Consider the following 7086-nt stretch of genomic DNA (forward strand, 5'->3'; position numbering starts at 1 on the left):
AAAGCATGTTTGATCCCCTTAGTGTGGTCTAAATTTTTTTCTTTAAATCACCTCCTTTTCTTCACCATTATTCCCGAAACCCCGTCCTCTGCTTTACTATTTCTTTTCCCATAGTACAGATCACCTGTTAATATACCATATAATGTACTCAGATTCATGTTTATTGCAGATTATCTGTCTTCCCCCAGCTGGAAAACCTGTTCCATGAGGATAAGTGTCTGCCTTTGTTTATTGATGTAAACTAAGCACCTGCAAGAGATTCTGAGTCAAGGAGGAATTAAGTCAATGGTCACTTGGTTAAATGACCAATAGCAGAGTACTGGGCAGGCCCATCTGTTTCAAACTTTTGTGATTTTGATTTGCTATTGTAAATAAGCTTTTACAGTTAATGTTACAAGATTAAGACATGTTTCTGTTTCTTTTATGAGCATAAGAATAAACTACATGTGAAGATAAGGTTTTAGACGAAACATGATAGTAAAATGCACATTTGAAAAAAAAAATTATATTAGTTTATTTGTTTTCTTTATCCAAAATAGACTTATATACCTTTTCAAAAACTTTTACTTACATATGTGTATGTACATATATATAAATAAATTTCCATCTAGTCAAAGCTATGGTTTTTCCAGTAGTCAGGATGGATGTGAGAGCTGGACCAAAGGAAACTGAGCACAGAGGAATTGATGCTTTTGAATTGCAGTGTTGGAGAAGACTCTTGAGAGTCCCTTGGACTACAAGGAGATCAAACAAGTCAATACTAAAGGAAATCAGCCCTGAATATTCATTGAAAGGATTGATAGTTAAGCTGAAGTTCCAATACTTTGGCCACCTGATGGAAAGAATTGACTCATTGGAAAAGACCCTGATGCTGGGAAAGACTGATGGCAGGAGGTGAAGGAGATGGCAAAGGATGAGATGGTTGGATGGTAACACCTTATCGATGGACATGAGTTTGAGCAAGTCCCAGGTGATGGTGGAGGACAGGGGAGCCTGACGTGCTGTAGTCAGTCCATGGGGTCTCAAAGAGTTGAATATGACTGATTGAACTTAACTGAAGGTATGCATATGTGTTATGTATGTAACATAATGATTATATGATCATTATACCTAGGTCACATTGACAAATATGCTACTTTAGTTTCAGGTAACATTATACATAGATAATACTGACATATAATGTTATTTTGGTTTCAGGTGTACAACATAACTATTTGATATATATTGCAAAATGATCACTGCAATAAGTCTGGTGAACATCCATCATTAGAAATAGTTACAATTATTTTATTGTGATGTAAATTTTTAGTATCTCTTGGCAGAAGCGCAGTGGCTGCGATGGACCAAGCAGAAGCGCGCTGGCTGCAAAGGACCACCCAGAAGTGTGGAGGTGAGGAGCTACACCTCGCAAAGGTCAGGGGCGGCGACCGTGAGTGCCAGGCACAGGAGCAGCCAAGCCAAGCTGCCCAATGTCCGAGGTTAGGGGCGGTGGCTGCACAGGGCAGAGGAGGGCCGAGAGGAGCCACTCCAAGTTCAAGGTCAGGAGGGGAAGCTGTGAGGAGATACCCCTGGTCCAAGGTAAGGAGCAGTGGCTGCGCTTTGCTGGAGCAGCCGTGAAGAGATACCCCACGTCCAAGGTAAGAGAAACCCAAGTAAGACGTAGGTGTTGTGAGTGGGCATCAAAGGCGAGACATACTGAAGCCATAATCACAGAAATCTAGCCAATCTGATCACAGGACCACAGCCTTGTCTAACTCAATTAAACTAAGCCATGCTGTGTGGGACCACCCAAGACAGCCGGGTCATGATGAAGAGGTCTGACAGAATGTGGTCCACTGAAGAAGGGAATGGCAACCACCTCAGTATTCTTACTTTGAGAACCCCATGAACAGTATGAAAAGGCAAAATAATAGATTACTGAAAGAGGAATTCCCCATGATGGTAGAAGCCCAATATGCTACTGGAGATTAGTGGAGAAAAAACTCCAGAAAGAATGAAGGGAAGGAACAACAGCAAAATCAATACCCAGCTGTGGATGTGACTGGTGATAGAAGCAAGGTCTGATGCTGTAAAGGGCAATAATGCATAGGAACCTGGAATGTTATGTCCATGAATCAAGGCAAATTGGAAGTGGTCAAACAGGTGATGGCAAGAGTGAATGTTGATATTCTAGGAATCAGGGAACTAAAATGGATTGGAATGGGTGAAATTAACTCAGATGACCATTATATCTACGACTGTTGGCAGGAATCCCTTAGAAGAAATGCAGTAGCCCTCTTGGTCAACAAAAGTGTCTGAAATGCAGTACTTGGAGGCAATCTCTTAAACACCAGAATGATCTCTGTGCGTTTCCAAGGCAAACCATTCAATATCACTGTAATCCTAGCCTATACCCCAACCAGTAATGCTGAAGAAGCTGAAGTGGAACAGTTCTATGAAGACCTACAAGACCTTTTAGAACTAATACCCAAAAAGATGTCCTTTTTATTCTAGGGGACTGGAATGCAAAAGTAGGAAGTCAAAAATCACCTGGAGTGACAGGAAAATTTGGCCTTGGAGTACAAATGAAGCAGGGCAAAGGCTAATAGAGTTTTTGCAAGAGAACGCACTGGTCATAGCAAACACCCTCTTCCAACAATACAAGAGAAGACTCTACACATGGACATCACCAGATGGTCGAGACCGAAATCAGATTGATTATATTCTTTGCAGCCAAACATGGAGAAGCTCTACACAGTCAGCAAAAACAAGATCAGGAGCTGACTGTGACTCAGATCATGAACTCTTTATTGTCAAATTCAGAATTAAACTGAAAAAAGTAGGAAAAACCACTAGACCATTCAGGTATGACCTAAATCAAATCCCTTATGATTATACAGTGGAAGTGAGAAATAGATTTAAGGGACTAGATCTGATAGACAGAGTGCCTGATGAACTATGGATGGAGTTTCATGACATTGTACAGAAGACAGGGTTCATAATCATCCCCATGGAAAACAAATGCAAAAAGGCAAAATGGTTGTCTGAGGAGGCCTTACAAATAGCTGTGATAAGAAGAGAAGCAAAAAGCAAAGGAGAAAAGGAAAGATATTCCCATTTGGATGCAGAGTTCCAAAGAATAGCAAGAAGAGGTAAGAAAGCCTTCCTCAGTGATCAATGCAAAGAAATCGAGGAAAACAACAGAATGGTAAAGAATAGAGATCTCTTCAAGAAAATTGCAGATACCAAGGGAATATTTCATGCGAAGATAAGATCGATAAAGGACAGAAATTGTATGGACCTAACAGAAGCAGAAGATATTAAGAAGAGGTGGCAAGAATACACAGAAGAACTGTACAAAGAAGATTTTCACGACCCAGGTAATCACAATGGTGTGATCACTCACCTAGAGCCAGACATCCTGAATGTGAACTCAAGTGGGCCTTAGAAGGCATCACTAGGAACAAAGCTAGTGAATGTGATGGAATTCCAGTTGAGCTCTTTCAAATCGTGAAAGATGATGCTGTGAAAGTGCTGCATGCAATATACCAGCAAATTTGGGAAACTCAGCAGTGGCCAAAGGACTGGAAAAGGTCAGTTTTCATTGCAATCCCAAAGAAAGGCAATCCCCAAAAAATGCTCAAACCACTGCACTATTGCACTCATCTCACACGCTGGTAAAGTAATGCTCAAAATTCTCCAAGCCAAGCTTCAGCAATACATGAACCGTGAACTTCCAGATGTCCAAGCTGGTTTTAGGAAAGGCAGAGGAACCAGAGATCAAATTGCCAACATCTGCTGGAAAATTGAAAAAGGAAGAGAGTTCCAGAAAAAGGTCTATTTCTGCTTGATTGACTATGCCAAAGGCTTTGGCTGTGTAGATCACAATAAACAGAGGAAAATTCTGAAAGAGATGGGAATACCAGACCACCTGACCTGCCTCTTGAGAAACCTACATGTAGGTCAGGAAGCAACAGTGAGAACTGGACATGGAACAACAGACTGGTACCAAATAGGAAAACGAGTACATATGAATAGGAAAATAGGAAAAGTACGTCAAGGCTGTATATTATCAACCTGCTTATTTAACTTATATGCAGAGTACATTATGGGAAATAGATGGGGAAACAGTGGAAGCAGTGTCAGACTATATTTTCTTGGGCTCCAAAATCACTGCAGATGGTGATTGTAGCCATGCAATTAAAAGATGCTTACTCCTTGGAAGGAAAGTTATGACCAACAGGGATAGCATATTAAAAAGCAGAGACATTATTTTGCCAACAAAGGTCCGTCTGGTCAAGGCTATGGTTTTTCCAGTGCTCATGTATGGATGTAAGAGTTGATCTGGAAGAAAGCTGAGTGCCAAAAAATTGATGCTTTTGAACTGTGGTGTTGGAGAAGACTCTTGAGAGTCCCTTGTACTGCAAGGATATCCAACCAGTTCATCCTAAAAGACAGCAGTCCTGGGTGTTCATTGGAAGGACTGATGCTGAAGCTGAAACTCCAGTACTTTGGTCACCTCATGCAAAGAGTTGACTCATTGGAAAAGACCCTGATGCTCATAGGGATTGGGGGCAGGAGAAGAAGGGGACGACACAGGATGAGTTGGCTGGATGGCATCAGCGACTCGATGGACAAAGTTTGAATAAACTCTGGGAGTTTGTGATGGACAGGGAGGCCTGGTGTGCTGCAATTCATGAGGTCACAAAGAGTCAGACATGACTGAGTGCCAGAACTGAACTGAACTGTCAGTGTTCAAATAGGCAATAAGTATATTCCCTTTTAGACTAACTGCACTTAATTGAGACAAGTGGCTTTGAGTCTTAGAATCAAAAAATCATCTTGAAACATTTGAGTTGAATCAAACTTGTCAGTGCCAACTCATATGGGTCTTTCTTGAAAGATCCATCCCTCATTAGGCCAACCTGGCTCCCATCACACATAGTATGGTGTGCAGGCATAGATCCATGTTTAAGGCTTACGCTATTTTTTCCACTTGTCCATGCATTTCTTTCTTGACATCTTTCAGTGCTTCATCTGCCTCCTGTCTTCTCTATCCAAACAGATAATAATTAGAGCAGAAGATGTCTAAGTAGATAGACTTGAAATTGCTGCCCACTAGGCATTTTGGAAGGACTGAAGCTAAAGCTGAAACTCCAATGCTTTGGCCATCTCATGCGAAGAGTTGACTCATTGGAAAAGACCCTGATGCTGGGAGGGATTGGGGGCAGGAGGAGAAGGGGATGACAGAGGATGAGATGGCTGGATGGCATCACTGACTCGATGGGCATGAGTTTGAGTAAACTCTGGGAGTTGGTGATGGAAAGGGAGGCCTGGCATGCTGTGATTCATGGGGTTGCAAAGAGTCAGATATGACTGAGCGACTAAACTGAATGGAACTGAAGGCATTTTGGAAAGAGGCTAGGAAGGATTCTTTCCGGTATTAGTATTTTACTTTCAGGGCATTAGAAAGCTTTTCAGTTTGAAGAGTCCATCAATACAAATATATCTCAAGCATGAACACTGTTTAATTATTTATTTGATTAGTGATTAGCTGACCATCTGCTGAGAGTAAGGCAATGAAGGGTTAGTAAACAATGGAGGATTCAGGCAAAAGGAATGAGGAACTCTTGGAGAAAGTGGACACATGAATAAAGAGACCATTACCTCTATTTTGGTTATGTTTTAGGTTTTGTTTAGGCTGACTCTGTAAAGAAATGTGTTGTTTCCAATTTATTTCCATTCATCATCTATGCTTTACAATCTATGTCTTATTTAAGTGTTAAAAATGACTAGTGACTACTGCTTGTTATCACTGGGTGGTTCGAGATTTCGTTCTGGTATTCCACAGGGTCTAGCAGAGGTTCTGTAGAGTACTTATTTCTATCATTTGCCGCAGAAGCTTAACATGTTTTGGTGATTTCTGGTACTAAGTTGATGAAATACAGGAAAATAGAGCTCACGTGCTTTTGGATAAATCCTTAATTTTTCTCCTCCCTTCTTTCTACTTTTCAGTCATTTATTGACTCAACCACTCCCATATTGTTGGATGCCTTTTTTGACTCTTATGTCTGCCTCATTCCTTGCATGTGTTCAAGGTCTATTTCATTTCCTGTATCTCTCACATCCTTTGTGTCTTATCACCTGGCAGAGCCCTCTTTGATTTTTCATGTCATAATATTCCCAGCTTTTTCTGGTCTCTTTCTTTCCCTCTACCAGCCCCAACTGCCACAACTTCTCAATCCACATTAAAGTTTCTCTTTTCTAATTCTGGACATACTGCTCTCTTGGACTAAATGTTCTTGGTTTCCTGTTGCTTTGTAGAATAAAGACAAACTCTCTATTTTGGCATATATGATTCTCCCTAATGCATGAAAATCCATACAAGCATTTCTCCATTCTAACCCTACAATAATATATACAGCATATCATGCGAGCATAATCATGAGAGATACAGCATGTATGGTAAACAATGAACATTTCTTGTGTTTTTGTCAAACTTAATTATTCACTGATACCTTATAATGCTATACGTATTACTATCTCAGTTGCCTCGATCTAGGATGTCGGAGATCCTTACTTCATAAGATGATCCTAAATGAAATGAAGATATACTGTTTTCCTATTTTTGTGCATCAATATCCCATCAACCTTTCAAAACTCCATCATAAAGCCATACCATTTTCGTGACTCCTGTGACACCCTCAGATGGCTCCTAGCCTTACTTCAATCTACTGTAGCACCGTGTTGACATCACATCTTATTCTTCTTCATGCTATCATGTAATATAGCAATTTGTGTGTTTATATCACCCTCTCTCTCTCCACAACTTGAAAGCCTGCTTCTGGAAAATAGAGATTTTTTTAAACCTCAGTTTAAGTCCTCATTGTATCCATGACATGTGATTTACTAATCTATAAGGTCAGTGAACTTCAAAGGTTCTTCATTTGTTTGTTTCCATTCAGTAAGCTGAGAATTCAGTATTTTTGGTAGCATGACCAGAACCATGAACAATTGTCTAATTCTTTGATTCTAATAACTTGACACAGAATAATTGGCTGTGATTCTTAAATAATCTCTTAATGGCCTTCTTCGTAATGCTAGCTT

Source organism: Cervus elaphus, chromosome 7 (genome assembly GCF_910594005.1).
Source record: "Cervus elaphus chromosome 7, mCerEla1.1, whole genome shotgun sequence".
NCBI lineage: Eukaryota > Metazoa > Chordata > Mammalia > Artiodactyla > Cervidae > Cervus > Cervus elaphus.